At 35.6% G+C, this 23,762-nt stretch overlaps 1 protein-coding gene across 2 annotated transcripts in view; it reads right to left on the reverse strand.

Annotated features, from left to right (window-relative positions):
• Plppr1 (phospholipid phosphatase related 1) overlaps positions 1-23,762 on the reverse strand; it is a 282,868-nt gene that overhangs the window by 145,319 nt on the left and 113,787 nt on the right. The window lies entirely within an intron of this gene.

The following is a 23,762-nucleotide window of genomic DNA, read 5'->3' on the forward strand; positions in this document are numbered from 1 at the left end:
AATCAAGCTAATAACCACTGCCGTGAAAAGCAAATTGTACATACTGCTGTGAATAGTTTCAGTACCAGAATTACCAAGAAGGAGGTCCCTGGGGCACAGAGATATAACAAACAGAATTCTAACTTACTAGAACTGCATAGAGCCTTAACCCTGTATACTATTTTCAGTTCAAGGAAAAGTGTCTGGCATAAAATATTCATTCTGTATGGAAATCCCCTAACTTGTGCCTGGTTTGCCCATGCTTGTTTCCCCTTGGAACCAACATTCAGTCCAGGCACTCATCTCTGTCCTCCTTCCATCACCATTATTTGGCCTTGCTCTCCTAACTGTGGAGCCATGAACTCCTCTGGGTTAATACATCACCCCTCTGTCTCTCTAGGTGTCCTCTTCCCAGCGTGTGCAAATCAGACGTGAGCAAAACAGTAACCCATGCTCTGAACTTTCAAGAATGGAAGGGTTGGGGCTGGGGAGTTAGCTCAGCGGCATAAGTGCCTGCCTTGGAAGCAGGTAGTCGTGAGTTCTATCCCCAGTACCAGTAAAAAGGAAAAAGACAAAAAAAAAAAAAAAAAAAAAAAGAATGGAAGGGTTTGGCAAAAGCCGATTACTATGAAATATTTTATTAGAACATCCCCATCATGATTTGAATTGAATGCATACCTGTGTAGGAGATAAGTTAATTTTTGTTCTTTTTAGTAATAGCAATGAAAATTTTAGTCTTTTATGAAACTTGGATGATTAAAAGAAGTTTTCCACAATACCTTTTATGCTGCCTTGAAAGCAGTGACGCAAATGGTTCAGAGAGCTGCTCTACACAGTTTTTCACTCGTTCAGTTTCTGCGTCATTCCTACCAATAGCTCTAGTGGGCTGTGACATGAAGTGTGACATAGAGATCACTAGTCTACTTGAATGCCACTTACATTTTTAAAGGTTATGAATTAGTGTTAATGTCTTTAAACCATTTCCTACAATGAAACTTTAAAGTACATTTTTTCCTATTTTTTCACTGTTTTTTGTAATACAGATGAATGGATTTCCGTTTTCACATTCATATGTGCATACAACATATTTTGATCAATTAAGATATCTTATGATAACTTAGTATTATTATGTGCTTTATTCATCTTTACAATCACAATATTTAAGTTTTAAGCAACTTATTTTTTCAATTAAAATTGGCTGTTACCTATTATAAAATAATATACAAAATAAATAATTACCCTTCCATTTTGGCATTTAAGAACGAGTATTTTGTAGATTAAGAAAGAAGTCTACACAAATATATGTTTTTACACATTGACTTAGTTTGATAATCATTTATTGTTTTTATTTTTCTCTTAAACTAAATATATCTTTAGAATTAACTCATCAATATATACAGTTCAGGTAAGTTTTGGTAGTATCAGCTAAACACAGTACAATAAATATGAAAAGAAAAATTTTAGGAAAAATCTAGAAGACATTAGACATCTAGTAGTTTATATGACTTTTCCAAACAATTAATAAGGATCATCAATAAAACAATAAAGACAAGCTCTGATATATAATATACAACCTAGATCTGTGTGTGTGTGTGCGTGTGTGTGCATATGTGTGCATGTGTGTGTGTGTGTGTGCGTGTGTGTGCATGTGTGTGTGTGAAAGAGGGTGAGGAGAAGAGGCAGAGGGAGACAGAACTAAAGTATATTTTCTATATCATATAATTCACCTATGTCAGTATACGATTTAGTGATAGTATAACATTTTAACCAAGTTGTTCAATATCCCTAAAACAGTTTAGAATGGTTTTCTTCATCCACCACTGAACTATCATTCCTATTTATCTTTAGGCTTTACCATCACCTCTTTCATTGCCTTCTAAGCCCACATAATTGTTAACATATTTCTGACTACACAGAGTTACCTTTCCTGGATTCTCAAATAAATAGACTCATACAATATGTGGTCTTCTGAGTCTGCATCCTTTCATTTAATGTAATGTTTATGAGATGATTACATGTAGTAGTACATATCAGTAGTTTTCCTCTTATTATTGCCAAATATTATTTTATCATATGACAACAATATCTTCAAAATTTGGTAGAAAATTATACTATTTTAAATTTTGTCTTTTTTCAATTTTAGGATGTATTCAGTGTTAACAATAATGATACTAATAACATGCATATGTAAGTCTTGTGTGAATATTAATTTTCATTTCTCACAAGTAGATATCTATGAAAATTGTGAGATCATATGCCAAATTGTTTTTTTTAATTTTATTTATTTTTGGGGGTTAGTGGAGATTGAACTCATGACCTTGTAAATACCAGGCAGGTGCTTATGCCACTGAGCTAAATCCCCAGCCATTAGCCAAATTGTTTGTACTTTAACAAACCCATCAAAGTATTTTTCAAAGTAGTATATGCCTTTTAACATTTCTACCTGCAGTATATAAGTATTTCTACTTCTCATCCCAAATGATACTATTAATGTATCTCTTCTTACTGTATATTTTATTTTGTATTTTTCTTACAACAAATGATGTTCACCATATTTCCTGTGTGCTTCCACTGAAAATTTTGTGTTAAAAATTTTCATGATTGATTAGCTCATTTTACTATTTTTCCAAGTATAAGAATCCTTTGTATGGTCTAGATATAAGCTATTTGTCATATATATACTATTTATAGTATAAATATTTTTGCAATTACTTTCAGTCTCTTCTTGCCTTTTGCCTTTTAAGTAGTGATGCCATATATATATATATATATATATATATATATATATATATATATTTCTATATATGTTAGGGTGTATTTTATATATAGTATCTTACTGGTATAATAATTATTTACTTTGGTACCAAGAATCAACTTGCCAAGCAGGTGCTTTGCCTCTGAGCTATATCCCTGAAAACAACTTTTAATCAGAGATTTTTCTTATTAAAGTTTAATTTCAAAGATCGTCAACTACAGACATTAATTATACCCTATTATCATTCTAATCTAGACTTTCCCACAGCAACATAAAAGTGTAAAAAGTGTAAGCCAATGTCAAGATAAAATAAAACTAAGCATTAACATTTACAAGATAATATTAACAATTTAGCAAAATGGGTATGATGAATATGCAATCAATTTATGCAAGAAATATGGATAACTAGTGAACATATGAAAATATTCAGTGTCTTTATGTCAGATCATGAAAACTAAAACAATGCTGAAATATACTTCTGAAATTGGATAAAAGTAAATACCTAATGACCTTGAAGTTTGAAAAGCAGTAGAAGGTCTTTTACATGAGTGTCTTGTGTAATACCATTTTCAGGAGTGATTCAGCAGTGCAATATGATGTAAGATTCTGATTCCCTTTACCACAAAAGAAAAGTTCATCAATACAAAAGTCTCATGTACTTCGTTAACAATGAACTATCTGAAAAATAAATTAAGAAATCAAAACTATTCACAATAACATTAAAAAATACATCACTTATGAATAAGTTCATTCAAGGAGATACAAGATCTATACGAGGAAAACTGCAAAACATTGATGAAAAATATTTAAATATCAAAAACAAAGGAAAAAGTATTCTGTGTTCATGGACTGGAAGAATTAATATAGCTAAGACGTCCATGTTATTCAATATGACTTACAGATTTGATATAATTCATATCAAAATTCTAATGGCATTTTTTTTTACAGAAGTAGAAAAGCAACCCTCTTATGATGCCTGGTTGGGGAGAGACCTCTTGTTTCTACTAGGTCAAGATAGATTTTAGGCTTCCCACTAGTCCTACACTGAAACCTCAATAACAGGGAAAGGAAATGATACCTCTTTATTTGCCCTGTAGCCTCCACTGATGCTTTAAGTCGGTGTTCTTATTATTGGGGTGAGTTGTGATTTTCCACCAGTCTTCCTCGGACTCCAGTCTAGTGAAGAGGTAAGAAGGGTTGCTCATTGCGGCCAATTGAGTAAAAATACTGAATGTCCACGTTATCTCCCACTGGGCATCATCTGTTATGACCACAGCGGGATCCTGAGAATTTACTTATAGCATGAAAAGGTGGAAGTGGTGGGTCTAAGTCCAGCATTTGTTGGCAGAAGTGGTGTTTGGTCTGGGCCAGAGTTGTTATCTACGTTTCCTGGCTTCTCACACCTTTCCTTGCCCTTGGGCTAAAATAAAGAGAGCTTACTTAGGGATTTTTAAAAGTCTGTTCCTATTATGTTTGCACTTGCTAGCTTTTCCAGTACTTAACCTGAGATATATAAAGTGGAATGAAAATCCTAGGAACTCACTGCTCTGTGGTTCCTTGTGTTCTAAATACTTGTCTGTCTGTCTGTCTGTCTGTTTCGGTCTCTCTGTCTCTGAGATGTACTAAAGCCACAATAACTGGTAGTTACAGTCATTTTGAACTCTAAAAGAGAACCAAATACAGATAGTTTTACCCATTAGGTACTACAGGCCCAACTCTAAGGGTGGTGAGCAATTTGGGAGCACATATAGATGGTGTATCCTATTTTATAAAAATATAAATATTTTAGAAGTACCCTAAATGTGCAAAGCCAAATGAATATATGTAAAGAAATACTTAGAAGAGTAAAACTCTGGAAACTTCAATTACTCCTAAATTTAGTATTCATAATTCAATTTGTAAATAATTTAGAGGTGATATTTTTCGTAATTTAAACAATTGTTTTTCAAACTAGAAATAACTAAAACTAGTGATTCCAAAAAGAATCCAAAAGAAATATTACAAAAATATCTTTATCTTGCTTTGCCAAAAAATAAAAATTCACTGTTGGATATGGATTCGTCTTTACAGGTTTGTTATCACAGAGAGAAGGGCTCAAAAAGTGATCACGAAAATTTAAAATAGTGTTGGAGGGGATTTTGCTTCCATAAAAGCAAAGTAACTGAAACTGAATTTCATGCCTCAAACAACCAAAACATACAGACAAAAATAAATGAGATAAAACTATTCAAGATACTCGTCAGGAAGCAACTTAGGGCTGCACTCCCTGGAAAGCTGCACAAAGAAAAGTGAGTCCTGGAAGTGACCCAGTTTATTGCCTAGAAAGATAGTCTGTGGGTTCCAGCTCAGAAAGTGAACCCAGACAAATGCCTAGTGATCTCCATGAGCTGAGTGGATAGAGTTGGTAGAAAAGTGGGAAGTCAGGAGAGCTGAAATCGTCAAGATAGAATTCCAGAGTGAAGAACTCAGCACAGAGAGAGCCCAGCACAGAGGGCACTGGGGAGGTTTGGAGCGGTCCTCAGTCAGCCTAAAACTGATGAACACTTGCATGGCAGGAACCTATTCCAGACCCAGAGACAAACCAATCAAAAGGATTAACGGATGTACTCATCAGGGTCCACAAAGGGCCCAGAACCCTGGCTCTCACCAGCCAAAAGAGAAAACCTTCCAGTTTACCAGATACTGGGGAGGGTACATAGGCTTTACTGAATAATAACTCCAGTAATTTTGTCTGTTACACCATCCTGAATATTTAGAGATTCTTTTTAGGTTTTTTTTTTTTTGGGGGGGGGGGAAGGACATTTCTTAAAATACTACAATTAATCTTAGGAAATATATTTTCCTAAAATATGGTATATATTTCCCTGTTTTCCCCTGATGTAAACCCTCCCTACACACACACACACACACACACACACACACACACACACACACACACATTCCCACACACTAGTTTGTGTGACAGCACAACCCAAGCCCCAGGATATGGCAAAGGCATCTTTGGTTTGATTTTTGCATTAAATTTGGTGAAACTTCCTAGAAGATTCTTAAAATTAGATTGGTTTGAGATTAATATGAGATTAGGGCCAGATGAGAGAGCAGAAGGGCCTATTTTTATGGGAGGTAAAAATCTTAATTTCAGTAGAAGGAAACTAGAATAAAAAAAAGGGGAAATAAAAAAGTTAAAAAAAATACTTCATGACAGTTACTTTCTGTTCTATTCTTTAGTACTCATGGTGAGTCATAATCCCTGAAGGTAGCTCATCTTTAACATATTTTAAATGGGCACTAACTTCCTGGGTGGTACTGAGTTACTCCTTCATATTCCAAGTCATTTCTATTCAGCATATATTTCCAACCAGGATCACAGCATGCATTTAATTTCCCAAAGCTTTCCAAAGCAACCTAACTTTGTTTTAAAGCGACAAAGACATTAAGGGATAGGAACAAATCAAATGGGATTGTAGGTGAACGCAAAATAGATTTCATCAATAGATGGTGTGGGATTTGGGAGCACAGTACTTAGGCTTTTAATAAATGCCTTACTCTGTTCAATTTTAGAGCTGCTTTTCAAAGCTTGTCAAAGATGACAATGTGCAGACCCACACACAACAGCAAGGTGGCACATTTTCTTTTCCCCAATCATTCCCTTCAGCATCTCACAGATCTATGGTCCAATTTTTGAAAAAGTTCAAATTATGACAAAAATACAGAGAAATATAAAACTCATAACTGAGAGAAACTTATAGTTGAATAAAATTTTCACAAAACACCCAATCTCAGGTCTCTAAGAGGATGTCTGGACTCCACATTGTTCTTAAGAGAATTTTCAAATCAACAGATAGATCCAGATACCCTTAGAGCTCCCATAGTATATTGGCCAGGTCCAGTTTTTTCCCTTACTGCTGAAGCTGAGTGCCTCTTTCTCATACTTCCTCAGTTTCTCTGCATACTGGATCAGCACTTGGACTTTAGGGAATCACTAAATGCCCAGCTGTCCTGTTTGGCCATCGGAATCTTTAAACTTAGCACGTCTGGTACAGGATTCCATCTTATTACTAGCTGGAAAGCCTGCAAGGCAGTCGTTGCTCCCAGAGGGGCCCTACCGTTAGACTCCTCTTAACCAACTGGGCTTCCCAAGGAGGAAGGCTGCCTGGCTAATCTCTGAGCTCCTAGAACTAACTCTGTCAGACCTTGGACATCCTCTTGGCACCATTCTCTGTCCTACTCACACTCACTCCGGTTCTGCAGTATGTCAAGCTCTTTCTCATCTTGAGCCTTCTGCATCCCCTCTGCCTCAAACACTCCTCCCTCCTCCACATTTGGCTAGTAAATACCTGCTCATTCTTCAGATCTACAATTAAATGGCATTTTCAGTGGGAGCGTTTCACCGCCTTGACAGACTGGTTTAGACTTATTACACATTTTCATCACATTCCTTCAACATTATTTATTTGCGATTGTTTCAGATATGTTTCTTTTCCACATTGAGTTTTTGTCCCATAAGGTCAGGATCACATTTATCTTGTTCAGCACAATTACCCCACACAGAACCTAGCAAAGATCAGATATGCAATGCATACTAACATAATAATCTGGTTCAGCTACTTAGCCCCATTGCACTGTTCCACATTTGCCCTGAGTCAGTTCTTTAGGTCTTGGGTCAACTCTTTCTTGCATGAACTCAACAATAGAGCCTGCCATATGTCTTAGGTCAAAATAGTTGGGAACAAAACAAACTGTAAAAAAAAAAAAAAAGTATTTGGAGGTCATCGAAGTCAAAATGTAATCCAGGATACATTTTAAAATATAAAATGGAAAGAAAGCTTATTCTATTGAATTCTACTTCTGAGTCTTTTTGACACACAAAAAATTACTTCAGATTACTGCTTTAAAGAGCATACGCCTTGACTAAGTGTTGCAAAAAGAACATTTTTTTTAAAAGTCTGAGTCACTAAAAATAAGCCATCCCTGTAAGACTAATCTTTTCAGAACAATACCGAACATAAAATTGATGTCAATCATACAACCCAGCAGGTGACCTGAAACAGTGTGCAATAAAGCAGGGAGCATGACAATGCCAAAATCTCTGATGAGGAGGGACACCCTAGATCTCTTTCTGGTCTACCATCAGGAGAACTACGAAACAGTAAAGCACAAGTCTCAGACAAGCAAGGTGTTACTCTAATTTCTAATTTAAATTGTTGATATTATTTATCTGTATTTTTCCAGTAGAAAAAAAATGGCTGCAGGAAATAGAAGGGCACAAAGAAGTTTTAATAAATATAAATTAGTGAGCTAATGTTTTCTTCAATAAAATCAAAGACTAGAAGGAAATGGAGTTTTGATGTTATGTTAAACTGGAGCTTTGAAGCACTGGAGCCAGAAGCAAAAGCCCACAAAGAGCAACGTGAGGACACACACAAATTCACATACCCACACACTTCCCCGAGGACTGAGACACTGGGAAAAATCCTGCTTAAAGTCTCAGAAGAAAACAAGCAGAGAATATGTTGTCATAGTTCTCAGTTGAAAAGTAATGTGCTTAAGTATATTCTTTTGTATCTTACTCTGATTATAAAATTTCAAATGCAAAAAAGTAATTATAACTATCAATCGCATTATATATAATTATATTCCTATCATGTTCATTGGTCCATATTGGAAGACTGACTATAATAAGGCAAATAAGTATTTTATAATGGTCAATCACACTGTTCTGGGGAAGATGTCCATTGACGAGGTTTAACATGAATTCTGTCATTCTAAAATGGGCCATATCACAGAAAGGCTCCAGCATACCTTGTATCATTACAAATTGTTCTATTATACTTTTAACTTTACCTTTTACTATTCTGAAGACAGGCATTGAGAAGTTCCCACTGGAATTAGGGAGACTCATTAGAAGCTACTATCATTTAGCTGAGAAGCAATTACAACTATACAAAATCTACCTTTAATTCCATTTTTGTACATTTGAGATAAGCTTGGGAGGCATATAGGAGCTCCTGTCTGATTCTGGACCTCTCTGAAGCAGCCTGGAAGGCACATTTGTTGTTAAAAATTTAGGTTCTACCACACCATTCAGAACACTTGCCATTGGTTCTTCTCCAATGCCTTTAAAATTGTGTTCCAGTTTTAATCTCTTGGGGCAGAGTAGTTCCTAATGCTCCATGAGAGAGGGATTGTTAACCAAGCAGAGAAAAGAGAAGCAAAAAATGAAGTCCAGAGTAGGAAATTTCAGAGAGAAGTTGCTAGAAAAGAGACAATGTATCCCCAAGGACTAGAATTTTGAAAAAGGAACACAGGAACGTCCTTATGAGCATAGTGGTTCCAGGATATTAGACAGCCTTTACGGTCCTGCCTGTAGGGACATACGACACAAGCTGTGGTGAGCAGTGGGGAGGCTATGATACTGCTGTTCTGCCAAGCAAAGCTGCGTTTTCCAAATTAAGGCCAAGATGCCCAGGAGCCACGCTGTTTGTTTTTCAGGAGGGAGACAGGAAGAGAAAGCTGCTTCTGTGTGTGTGTGTGTTTGTGTGTGTGTGTGTGTGTGTAGAGGAAGAGAGAGAGAGAGAGATACTTAGCTGTGGCATCCTCAGAAACCACTGCCAAAGACTTCTGTACCCTCATGACAAGGTAATTAATTAGCTCTGTTAGACCCTGTTTGGATCACACAAAAGACAGGAAAAAGTAGTGAAAGGGATTCTTCTCACCATGAAGATTTCTCAGAGTGATTCAGACAAGACTGGAGTAAGTCGTGGTTTGCCCCCAATGTTACACAATTAGGGGGTCAGGGGAGCATTTCATGTATCCCGTAACAACCTTAGAATTGTAAATGAGTTATATTATTGATACTACTATTTCAAGATAGGCTTTCTAAAAGGGTATGGTTTTATAGTTTTAAGTTTTATATTTATCACTGTACTGTTTCTTGAGTTAATGTTTATATAGCATAAAGACATGCAGACCACTATTTTTTAATATTACAACCTGTCTCTTTATGTAGCAGTCTTGATCTTTCCTGCCCCATGTCTACTTTATTTTATCTGTGTTATTTATCATTACATGTACTACAGAATTTATTCATTACGTATATTTTGCATCTTTTCCAATTACCAGAATGTGGATTTCATAATTTTTTTGCCTATTTTGTCATCAGTTGTATCCCATGGATATTGGAAGGATGGTATTAAAAAATAATAACAAGCAAATTGCAAGAAAACACACTGCTTCTCTAAGGTCTCTAATGGAATATTTAACATTGGAAAATTTCCCTTAAATAATTGAAAAATTTCCCTTAAATAACTCATCTTGAAATACATAATAACTGAGGAGGAGTGAAATATATTCCTGTCAAAGTGAATCACATATGGATATTTCCTGAAATGAGAGGTGTGACAGTTAAGCTTAGTTGCCAATTTGATAAGCTTGGATTTTGCCAAGTAGATTAGTGAACCACACTCTGTGCCTGGACAGGTCAGGCACGCCCTTCGGCTCTATATTTGACCCCTTGCCACTTCCCCTTTGGCACTGTTGGCCTGTTTGCTTCTCAACCACCATGAACTAAGTTTTGCTCCACTATTTCCCCCACCATTTCTGCCTCTGAATTACTTGAAACCATGAGCCAAATGAAACTCTCCTTTAGGTGCTGGGTATCTGGTATTGTGTATTAACAATGGGAAAGCTGAGTAAAGCTAAAAACTGGTACTGAGGAATTTGGGTCACTGCTGCTGCTGTGACTACAGGTGATCATGTGATTCAAAACTTTGGAAATGGTTTTGCAGGAGTATTTTGAAAAGTTTGAAGAATTTGGTTAAAGAAGTTCTAGTATGCTGTGTGCAAAACATTATGCATGACACCAATCACAGTTCACAGATCAAAATACTATCAGGAAATGGACATTAAAGTCCAGTTCATGAAGATAAGTTGTCAACAAGGACTTGATTGATAACTGCACAAGAGGTCATTGTGTTACACTGTATCAAAAACTGTCCGCATTTTACCCAGCTCTTGAACTTTGAAGGAAACTAAGATTAACAGCAGTAGACTGACTGATCTGCTGGAAGAAATCTCAAAGTAACAAAATATTCAGACTGTGATATGGGTACTTCTGCTGCTAGATTTATTTTTGTGAGACAGACATATAGTAAGAATTGGCCAAAAAAAAAAAAAAAAGGTAAAGCAAAATCACTTGAAAAATTTAAATGTTGGTCCAAAAGAAACTGTGTATAATTGGGGTCAAATGAGGTATAGTTGCTGACTAGATACATCCTATTAAAAAGAAACCAAGTACTTTCTACAGAAACAAGAAGATGCCTTCAGGTTAAGAACCACCCCCCCAATCAAAGGCTCAAGGGTACAAAAGTATCAACTTTTAATTTGAGAAAAAAGACCCTGGGACCCCTCCTCAGGAAGCACCTCCAATGGATTTGGTTCACAGGATTCATTTTGCTAAGATCAGCTACCCAGGTACTCAGAAACCACTAAGACCATGCCCCAGGAGGGCCTAGAAACTGCTTCCACTGATTGCACAACTTGTTGTCATACTCAGTTTTACTGAGATGCATAATGCAAGGTCTAAATTTCAAAGGAAGGTCAGGCAGTGTACCCCTGAAAGGGGGATACATGAAGTTGTGGGAATCATATTGCCGGGGAAATGTCAGGAATTCTGAGATGCCAAGAACATGGAACACCTGCTAAAGAAAGCTGCAGGTTTTGAGCAGAGCCAGACCAAGCAACAGTCTATATAGGCCACGAGCAGAAGAGAGATAAGGTTGGAACCTCTCAAATCCTCTGGAACTTAGCTCTTATTAACCTGTTTCCCAGATGCTAAGCATGGAATGACAGGACTTATGTTTGCTCTACTGGGTTCTTGTCTTCTTTTGTTCTGATTTTTTTCTATCTCCCTATCTCTCCCTTTCAAAATGGGAAATTTTACCCTTTTCCATTATATTTTTGAATTATAGAATTCACTTACTAGTTTTAAAGAGGATCACAGGTAAATATTCACCTTGAGCATCAAAAGAAACTTTGACTTGTACTGTTGAAACTTTTGGAAAGTAACAATTGTTAGTTCTCACCATGACACTGAATCATGTTAGGCAAAATTATTAGTTTTGTGTTAATGTGGAGATTAAATGTTGTCTAAACAAATGTGTTTGGGTGTCAACTTGACAAGGTACAAAACTTGACTGGTAAGTTTAGTTGTCAACTCGATTAGCCTGGAAGTTTCCTAGTGAGTTAGCAAAAGATGCTAATATATCTGAGTAGGTTATGAAGGCATAATCTTGTGATCAATATCCAGTCTTTCATCTCTTCTTCTCTGGCAACATTTCCCTGCTCTGCTCCTGGCTAACATGTACTAAGGAGCTTCTTTCCACGGCACCCTTCTGCCAGTGTTTTGCCTTGGAATCAGCTGATTGTGGACTGAATTCCCTGAAAATGTAAGACAAAACAAACTTGTCCTTTAAAATGTGGGCACTGGATATTGTATCTCAATGCTAACTAAAGAAAGCATACATATGTGGCTAAAACATATATAGTATAATTAATAGAGATATGAAATGGGCTGGAGGTAGAGATATGTAGATGAGTTGATTGATACAGGGTATGCCAAAAAGTTTAAAATTAATTCTAAGAAAAATGATTTACTGAAAAGTTTAAAACCAGCATACTTCAGTGATTTGATTTTCTTTTACTAAAGATTATTCAGTGGTTTCAGAAAAGTAGAACAAGAATGAATACGGTGAACTGGACAACTGAGTTTTCTTGTGATCATCTAGGCAAGAGGAGAGAGTGGCTTGGGTAAGGATAAGGTAATGGAGATTGGTGGGTGAGGCAAACAAGTAATTCAAAAAGCAAATAGTAAAGATTTGGTAATTGATTATAATGAGAATGATCAGAAATGACCAAATATTTTTCCTTATTGAAGTCTTTCAACTTAAAACATGCATCTATTCTGTCTCCAGGAGTGGTGAACAGGTGATGAACAGCTTTTTTTTTTACTTCCTCCTTCTCGTTAAACCACCTGAAAATTTCTCCTTCATTTTAATTCCAGTGATTTCCTTTCAGCCTTCATCTGATCCAGAATGATGTACAGCATGGAACAGACTAAGCCTGAGAATCACTTCACAGTCTCCCTTTTTCAAAACCATGGTTTTTCAAAAACAGTAATATAATACAATATTGTATACTTAGGCCCCAAATGACTTGGAGCCTATGTGCATATGCTCCTTCTCTTTCTTATTTTGTCTTTGTCTCTCCACATACCATGTATCCTTTAGGCACAGTCCAACTTTTGTCTCTGCCATAAAGTCATCTAAGATGACTTAAACTAAGTCATTCATAACATCTGGGCTTTGATGCATCAAAAAGTTATAAACTCTATCTTAGCCATATGTTATTTAATTAAGCTCAATATTATGTCATCAGTGGCAAAGTGAGCAAAGACAGTTCTCTCATTTTGTTTGCATAGTCATAAAGTTCTTATTTAACTTTCTGCAGGTATGATTTGTATCCCAATTATATAAGGGTAATCTGACTTCTCATTCTTTATATCTTATATTGCATGTAACTCAGAACTTTAAATGCAGGCTGATTATTTATGGTTGTCCCAAAAATATCTATGGAAGAAGTTACTATAAGTTTGAATTTAGCAACAACTTCCTTTCCTCTCAGTTCATGGACCTCTGCAGTAAAGAATGATGATCTTACTGATTTGTCATACCTGAAAAGAATCTGTGATTAATATATAGTTAATTGTGATTACTTGTATTAGAATGAAAAACATGAAGTCAAAACAACTAGTAAAACTCCATTTCGGATCAAAAGTTTCACTTGCTTGTCCTAGTTAGTTTTCTTGTTGCTAAAACAAAATACCTGATACTCAAACTAAAAGAGGGAAAGGTTTATTCAGCTCATGTTTGTAGAAGTTTCAGTCCATGAAACTTCAAAGGCAAGGTGGCATCTTGTAGAGGGGCAACAGTTTATGGCAGCAGAAAACAACAAAATCAATGACAGAGAGAGAGAGAGAGAGCAAGGACATGATTTATATTGTATGCAGACCCCCAACCCCCACCCCAGGGCAAGTGTACCAATCACACCTTTAATCCCAGCGTTAGACCATGACTCAGTCATAAACTCAAGATTCAGCCACCTCACCTCTGAAAAGTCTGCCTCTCATGGCTGTATGAAGCTTTTGGGGGACATCTAGACACAAACCATAACATTGTTTCTCTTTGGAAAACTAAAAAAAAGAAAAGAAAACTCAATATTTTTCACTTCTTCTTTTCCTTTTTAATTTTTAATGGAAATACTTGTAGAGACTTCAAAAGACAAGGATTACAAGAATGAAGGAAACAAATTTATATGTTGCTTCTTTATTATACATGAATATGTAAATTAGCCCCCAAAGGTAGATTTTTTTTCTGACTGACCATGCTGATATTTTTAATTAACGCTGGGGTAAAGTTCACCCTATTTCAGTGTTTCTCCTTTTGTCTGGGCACTTTGATAGCCTACAATGAAACCTGGGCAGATTTATGCAGAGCATATAGTTCACCCTCATGTGTCTAGATTCCACAAGAATGGCAGGATTTCCTGCTTAGTTCAGCATCAACCTATCACATCTAGAGGATAATGCATCTTTTTAAAATGAACTTGTGCACTAGTTTTAGAGTCTGACATGTGTAGTTCTGAACCTGAGCACAACTACAATCAAGTAAACTGGATTAAGACCCCTTGATTTACTGTGTTTTTGTGTTCTCTGATTAACAGAGATCAGTCACAGATATGAGTAGTGCTTAGTTCATGGAAGATATTCCATAAGCATTTATTGACTGAAAGCTCCTTACACTCAGCACTTGTAGTTCAGTGTTCTGCTTTTGTCTTTGAGTATCCAGACCTTACTGATTAGAAAGAAACTACTACCCAATTCTGCTAAATAAGAAGGAACTGTTTTTGAGAACATTAGCAATACTTATTAAACATTATTCAATCAGATAAAAAATTTATTAGTTACATAGCTTTGGCTAGTCCCAGGGCACCTAATTTGTTATACCTACTTTCAAAGAAGCTTCAGATTTGAGTATGAGTCAGTTAATTTCACAGTTTCTCACAGAGAAACCACATAGTCAAGCAGGCAGCATATGCAGGTTACATATCAGTTGGTGGAGCTTTATGAGGGGGAAATTCATTTGTGAGATTGGAAGAGAAATCTGGATAATGGGATAAGGAGCATGATGAACCAATGATCAGGAAAACCTTTAAAAGCACTTGTGAGTTCTGTCTGTAGCCCTTAATTAACCACATTCTCCACCATACAGAGCAAAACCATCAGGGCAGCCAGGAAAATAAAAACCCAGTGTGTAGAATTTGGTAATGGGCCAATGCCAGCAAAGTAGTAGGTCAAGCTCTGAAGATTTTTAAAAGTCTCAGAAAACAAAAACCAAAATCAATGGTGAGGCTGGAGTCAGACCATCCTCTGACTTAATAATGAATTAATGAGTCCATTTCCTCTAGTTCAGCAATCATGCTCACAGCCTCAATGGCTTTGAAAAGCTGGAAGAGAAGGCTGCAGAAATGCATGCATATCAACTTGTACATGACACGGCACATGATTCACAGATTCTTCTCAAAGTAAATAGAGCCAGGCACAAAATAATTTGCTTTGCCCTCAAGAAGCCAGATACTTTTGTGATTGCTTAGCATAAGAGCCAAAACTGTTTCTAACAAAGGTATTTATTGAGAGCCTTTGTACTGACACAATCATGGAGCAATCCAAAACCTTGCATCAATTTTATGTTAGGAGAAAGATAATGCAGAATATGTTCCTACTGTGTGAGACAGGAAAAATCAATGTCAGTTTTTCTTTAATAGTGAAGACACCTTTTGTTGAAAGGTAAAAATTGCAATCAACAGAAAGATCACTTACATGACACTCAGTACCATGCCATATAACATGCTAGCATTCATCTTATTTCTTTAAGGAAGACATTGTTTTATCTTCATTTTATAGTAATGGATACTGAGGCTCAGATAAGTTAAGGAACTTGCCTATGGTAGTTACAAGGCTAATAAAATAAAGCTACAGTATTATCTAAATCTACTAGGCTTCAAAGACAGGGGGTTTTATCCTACCACACTAGGTTTGCATCCTCTTTAGCATTTTTTCTAGGGTATTCAAGCTATCAATATTTTGGGAAGAGAAAATACTGACATATTTACCTGGCATGGTTACTATGGATCAAATACTTAAAATAGTGGAGTCTCAGTGAAGTAAAAGCTCATGACATCTAATCCAAGAACAAGATGTATGATGAAATTTTCAGAAAGGGACAGTTTTTAAAAGGTAATAAATTTTCAGAGGCAAATAGTCTTAGGATCTGAGAATGTTCCTATATAAGATAATATTTTCTCCTTCCTTGAACAAATAGCTTGTATTTTGAATACCTTCTGGGAGCCAGGCAGAGCTAAGCTGGCTAAGATTGCCTTAAGGAATCGCTACAATAATCTTACAAGGCAGGCATCATTATCAACAAATCCATTTATAACATCCATAAATAAGAAAACTGAGATTTAGAGTGGCATATAAACAAGAAGGTACATATCCAATGCATTAATGTGGTCTGTAAGGTACAAAGAGGCACACAGTATAAGAAAATGAAATAAAGCTAGTAAATTCCTATTATCCTTTGGTTTGACACCAGTGAATAGTTTTTGTGCCCATTCTCAAGTCTGTAAAGTCTTTCTTCAGCCTAATGTAGGTCCAAGCTGTTCCTCTTTGGTTTCCTAGAGCCAGAATGTCTTGGTCTAAGTGAAGTGATATATTATAACTACGATGTATTGAAACTGTATTTGAACACCTGGACTGAAAAACATCCTCATAGCTTGCCCCACTGATGAGCTCTGATGATCAGAAAATCATACCTATTTATATTCAGCTGCAATTCATTTAGGGACCTCCTACTTGTGTCTCTTGTAGGTCAAGGGCAAAAATCCATGCTGATGAAGTGGCATTACCAAAAGCAGAGGTTTAATGCTATTCATTGAAGATAAGTGATCTTGAAGAAAATTGAGAGATATTCTTTTACAAGGACAGACTTAATATCTAAAGGAGACTAATGTCTTATAACCAGTCAACCATCCAGGTACAGACCACTTGTCACACTAGAGTGGTTAAATTTTTTTGTAAGTATTTCAGTCATATTTTGTATGTATAAGAGATTGGAATGATCAAGAAAGTTAACAACTTTATTTTTTAATCACACTTGTATTTAACTTAAAATTATTTCCAATATTATAGTTTTTGTATAAATACTTATGGAATTCTAATAATTAGATTATAAACCTTAATCCAGGAATTTGTCTATTTTTTGTTCTACATCATAATGTGAACTTTCTGCTGATCTTTGATCAATGTTAAACAATTAATTGTTTTCATAGATTTAAAGGCATGTTTTTAAATTATCACATCTGTTAACATACTACTTCATGGAATCTGTAATCTTTATTTTTGGACAAAATTTTGAAGACTCAACTTTCATGTCAAAATTCATATGCCATGTGAAAACTTTCATTTTGATTAAAGAGTAACACAGTACCAAATAAAACTATAGGGCTTATAACACCAATAACATTCTCTTAGTCCACTTCTGCTAAGCTCCATGTCCAACTCCTCAAAAGCAATCACATTAAAACATTTTGATTCCCTTGATATTTAGTGATGAAATCTATAATTTAATGGCATAATTAGCATCATTTTACAGATAAGGGTTGCCAGGTAGTTAGATTATAGAAAGCTTGGCTATCATACAGGAGGTCCTGAGTTCAAGCCCCACCAAAAAAATAAATCAAAGGAAAAATAATTTGACCCAACTCAAAGCCCAGAGGAAAAAAAGTCCAAAGGAAACCATGTTTTCACAGCTCAAGTTATCACTCAAATCTTCCAAATAAAGATAATTCAAAATATTATGAACTTGTGACCAATTCCTATACTTAAACCTTTATAATAAGGGAGACCAAATGCAAATTATATATTGAGTGTATTTTTGTAATTTAAATGAATTTCTAAATACCTATACTAATACATTGATGAGTGAATTTCTGAGTATTCACATAAATTTGATTTTTCACAATAAAATTCCATTTTCAGTTATTCTTGTAAGATCAATTAAAAGAAATCAAGATCTACTCTTAAAATCAAGTGTCATCAAGATTTATCATGGATTATATGTGTAAGGTGGGAGAAAAGCTTTTATGTTGTAGATTCCCTTTTAGACACATTTTTACTCTTAAAATGGAAGGTTTAAGACAAATAAGTGAATTAACCAGGCTAAATTTAGCCTATATAAACTTGCTGCATGGAAATTAATAAAGAGCCATTGATTCCTTCAATCTATCCAGCCAGTTGAACAAGAATAAATCTTCCAAAGTGTTGAAGTTTGCTGACACCTAGCACATGCCCTTTGAGCCTTAGTGGACTTGACCCAACTTCTGCCTGTGCAGTACCTGCTACATCTCTTTACCCAGGCCCATGTTTGCCTGGAGCAGAGGATGTGTGCTTGGGCACCTACGATATAAGTTGAAACTATCGTGGAACTCGAACAAGTAGCCTTCAAACAGTGTCTGATGGTGGGAAAAACAAAACAAAAACTCTAAATGCCCCAATTTGCTCACATTTGGATAAGAAAACTCTGTTTTATGCTGTTTCAGATTCTCCCTATGATATTAAATGCCACACATTCATTCAATTTTTTTTTTGTCTTTTTCCTTTTTATTGGTACTGGGAATCGAACTCACGACTATCTGCTTGCAAGCCAGGCACTTTATGCAGCTGAGCTAAATCCCCAGCCCCACATTCATTCAATTTTATACTTCGTTGGTGGTCTTCTCTATCTCACTGTTCCACTCCACTATTGATATTTCTTGCTCTTCCCAAAGAAACTTACATGTGTTTCATTGGCTCCCAGCATATTTTTATTGAGGCCCAAACTAAACGAAGGTCAATTCCTTTACTACACTCTGGTCATATAAGCTCCCATCTCACTCTCATATCCACTGAGTTCCTCTCTTTCTATGAGCCAATCATCTGTCGTTCTAAGAAGAAACCTTCTGACACTTCTTTTTAGCTAACTTCCTTATTCACCATTCCATTTTCTTTCCTTTCAGTCCATAAAATGCTCTACATATGTGTTGTGATAAAAATATAGCTAGGGTTTAAACAAAAACTGGGAAGTTTATTATAGTAAAAGAGCGATATTCTGAATCACTTCAAACACCTAATGGACATTTCTGTCAAATAAAAACATCACAGTGTGTCCTCGCCCACCTTATTCACCAGATCTATGATTTCTGGTTTTTCTCTAAAGTCAAAATGACCGTGAATGTTAATCATTTTGAATCAATTTAGAACATCAAAGCAGCTATGCCACAGCACAGCACTAACAAAAGAGGACTTTCAGAACTATTTCAGCAAATGGCAAGAATGATGGGGTAATTGTGTATGACATGGGAGAATATTTTGAGGCTTACGTAAAGCAATGTGTTTTTCACTGTAATAAATTTTTTTAAAAAACTAAAAATTCTCTACATTTTCTGTTCAAATTACGTATGTCCTGATTAAATAATCATTTCCCTGTCTTTACCAATTGCAATCTGGATTCTTTACTCAACTCTCTATTGAAGCTCTTTTCACCAAATGTCAACAATAACCTTCTCAATGCCAAATCCAAGTAACACTTTTCTGACCCTAGTTTCTAGATTTCACTTGTTTATCCACAGACAAAGGGATTATTTAAACATATAAAGAATTGAAAAAAAAAACAGGACCTCCAAATTCAAAGACCTAATCCCAAAAAGGGCATCTGAGATGAATACACACTTCTGAGATGAAGGAATACAAATGGCAAATAAACATTTGAAAAAATGTTCAACATCTCTAGTCATTCAAGAAATGCAAATAAAACACTGAGATTCCATTTCACTCCATAAAGAATGGCTATTGTTAGAATATTCTGGCAAAATAGAGAAGCAAAAGTACAAAAAGGAACAGGTTTATTGAGTTGAGGACGTGGAAAGGAGCACACAACCCACAGTGGCTGGACTGTCTCCTTCGACCAGATACAGACAGGCAGAGAGCTATATGATCTCTGAAGTGGCACATGGGACAGATATTGATGACATGTGAGGAACCAATTGAGGAACCAATTGGAATTCTCTGTGCATGCAAACAGGAAAGGGAGTTGCAATTAGGGCTGAAGAAGAGGCAGGAAGTGGTAGGCGTTCCCGCTTTGGCCTTCTGCCACATTAGACCACCGCCATAACTATACAGTAATTTATATCAGGTAAAAACTCTTTCAGCTATTATCAAGAAATCAACCAATAACAAATGCTGGCAGGGCTCCAGGGAAAGAGGAACCGTCTCCACTGTTGGTGACAGTGTAAACTGGTACAGCCACTGTGGAAATCAGTGTGGAGATTCCTCAAAAAATTAGGATTCTGCTGTTTCTCTTCTGGTTATTTTCCAAGAAGAATTGAAAACACCATATCACAGTGATATATGTGCATCCATGTTTATAGAAGGACAATTTTGTGATAGTTAAATTTTAGGAAACAACCTAAATGCCTATCAACTGTGGAGTCTATAAAAAAGATGTGGTACTTTACTTATACAATGGAGTATTATTCAGTTATAAAGAAAGATAAATTTGAGACTTTTATAGATAAAAGGAAAGAATAACTAGGAAAGGAAAAATAAGAAAATAAAGAAGGAAAAGACTATAAATATATGATATATAACTATACTACTAATATCAGTTCATCAAAAAGAGTAGTTTGCACTTTCTTTGTTCAATTGATCATTTTCTTCATACCTATGTTTTGTATTCTGAGCAACTACTTTGAAGATAACAACACACAATGTATTAACCAGTGTTAATCTCATATTATTTTGTTTTGAAATTCCATATAATTGTTTTTATTTTTTTTCATTTTAAAATAAAATTTTTAAAAAGCCATCTTCATTTATATTGACTTTTATGACAATATTCCCTTGATTTTGCTCTTACGTTTCTGATTGTTCCTTTGCAGCCTGCTGTGCTGAGATCTATCCTTCTATAGACTCCATAAACAGTGATGTTTCCCTGGGTTATCTTTGCTGACATCTTTTTTTTTTTCTAAGTAATTTCATGTGTCACCATTTTTTATTCATCACAATACTCTAAAAACAACCAAGTGACTATATTCAGGATTGGTGACTTCTGAGTTTATACACACAGACAAATCATCCTCACAGATCTCAAACATACTCCCTCCTCCCCATCTCCACTATCACAGAAGAAACAAGAAGTATAAATCACGTTACATACTTGAATCAGGTATTTCAAATCTGTCACTATAGAAGCTCCTCACAATTCCACATTAGCTTCCTAACGTGGTTTGATAACTTCCTATTTGGGTTCATTATGTCCAGGCTTCATAACCACCAATCCATCCTCAATTTTGCTACCAAATGTTCCTTGTGTAGTAACAGAGATTGTATCAGTGTCAGGCTCATCAGTACATAAACAATAAACTTTAACCTTCCTTACAAGTCTTACGGGGACTTTACTGCTTTGCCCTGCCTATTACTTGTTATTCAGAATCACACAGTTCTCTGTGAACACTCAGCAATGACTCTTCTCAGCTTTTGAATTCCAGCCATTGCATCCCATCTGGAAAGCCATTCCAACTCCTTTTCTGTGCATTGACATCCTATTCATTCATTAAAATCTCCTTAGAGTTTTCCCTTTCTGTGTTTCTCTGGCTTGCCAGACAGAATTACTCACCGTGTCTTTGATTCTACTTCTGTTCCTTTTCTTTTATGTTGTTATCATGTGCATCATACCAAGTTTTGTTTGATAGCTATGTAAATAGATGACAATCCCTCTACTCACCATGGACCCATGACTTTCTATCAAATGTGAGTAGTAACACATAGCCTCCTACTTTGAAACATTTTTTTATTCTGATCCCTTAATCACTATGTTTTAAATTTCCATCTTATACAACTAAAACTACAAATACACTCAGCCAGCCACATTATCTTTGATAAGGGACGTCCACTGGAAGAACGACAGTCTCTTTAATAAATGGTGCTGGAAAAATGGGCCCTCCGTATGCCAAAAACTAAAACTAGATCCCCCATGTCTATCACCATGTACTAAACTGAAGTCTAAATGGATCAAAAATCAAACTATTAAAACAGAAACACTCAATCTGTTGAGAGATAAAATAAGTAAAAGTCTTCAAGACATAGGGGTAGGTAGAGAATTCATGAACAAGAATCAAACCGCATGGAAAATATTTCCCAGAATCAATAACTGAGATCAATTTCTGCATGTCGAAAGAAATCTCCAGCATAGTGAAAGAAAACCCTTAAGAAAAAATCTTAGTGAACTGTCCCTCAGACAAAAGACTTATGTCTAAAACATATAAAGAATTTTAAAAAAATCAGACCCCCAAAATTCAAAGATCCAATCCAAAAATGGGCATCTGAGACAAATACACACTTCTCAAATGAAGAAATACAAATGGCAAATAAATACATGAAAAAAATGTTCATCATCATTAGTCATTAGAGAAATGTAGATTAAAACCACACTGAGATTTCATCTCACTCTTGAAAGAATGGCCAGGATCAAGAAAACCACCAACAACAAATGCTGGAGAGGCTGTGGGGAAAAAGGAACTCTCCTACACTATTGGTGGGAGTGTAGACTGGTACAACCATTGTGGAGGTCAGTCTGGAGATTTCTCAAAAAGCTGGTATTGGAAGTCCCATTTGTTCCAGCTATTCCACTTCTAGGCATATTCCCAGAAGAACTGAAAGCATCATACCACAGTGATATATGTGCACCTATGTTTATAGCAGCACAATTTGTAATCGCCAGATCTTGGAAACAACCCAAGTGTCCATCAACTGAGGAATGGATAAAAAAGTTGTGGTATTTCTATACAATGGAGTACTACTCAGCTATAAAGAATGACATTGAGATATTTATAAATAAGTGGCCGCAACTTGAGACCATACTTATAAATGAAATAAATCAAACTCACATGTATAAATACAATATAATCTCCCTAGTGTAAGAAATGGTATGAGTACTTAGGATTTTATGGTAATCGTGGGTCCCCACTATATTGGTTTGAAGTCCTATTTTCATTCATTAGTTGGAATGGTTTTATTCTGTTTTGTTTGATTTTATTATGTGTGATGGTATAAATAGCTACTTTGAAGAAAACAAGACATTATGATAGCCATTGCTGATTTAATATCATCTTGCTATGAAGTCCTACTATGCTTTTGTTCTTCTGTTTCCATTGGTTCTACCATGTTGTATCTTATTGAATTTTAATATGAGTGATAGTGTAAACAAATTATTTAAGGAAAATGAGATATTATGGTAGCCATTGTTCATTATTGGTTATTTGGTTTTGAATGTCTTGTGATGGTTTTATCCTCTTGAATGGTTTTGTACTATTTTGTTATGTTTGATACTATTGTATGTGAAGGTATGCTCAACTATTTCAAAGAAAGATTATGGTAGCTACTGTTGATATCCAGTTCTCTTGTAGTGAAGTGCTGTATTGTTTGCATTGTTTAGTTCTGTTCTCTTTTGTTTTATTCTCTTTAAAATAAATAAATACATAACCTCTCATCTTCTAGATGATGTATTACATGAGGACACACATTTTCTTCACTGCTGTCACCCCACTGCAGATGGACATTACACGTGCCAGAGGAAGGATTCAATAAATATCTATTGACTAATTGCCTAGCTCCTCATATTTTATTAATCTGTTTACACTAGAGTTTGATAGTATTGGCCCATGGTAGGCATCAATAAATGTTGTTGAAAATAAGTTACCCTACCTATATGATGTGGAAAGCAAAGTAAATGTTTTTGAGCAAGAATTTCATTTCATTTGCAATGCTTTACATTTTGGTCTTCTAGTCATTGTTTTTAGACATATCATCAAACCAAGA

The sequence above is a fragment of the Cavia porcellus genome, unplaced genomic scaffold, assembly GCF_034190915.1.
Source record: "Cavia porcellus strain 051 isolate PalLab524CR breed Dunkin Hartley unplaced genomic scaffold, mCavPor4.1 scaffold_1, whole genome shotgun sequence".
Classification (NCBI taxonomy): Eukaryota; Metazoa; Chordata; class Mammalia; order Rodentia; family Caviidae; genus Cavia; species Cavia porcellus.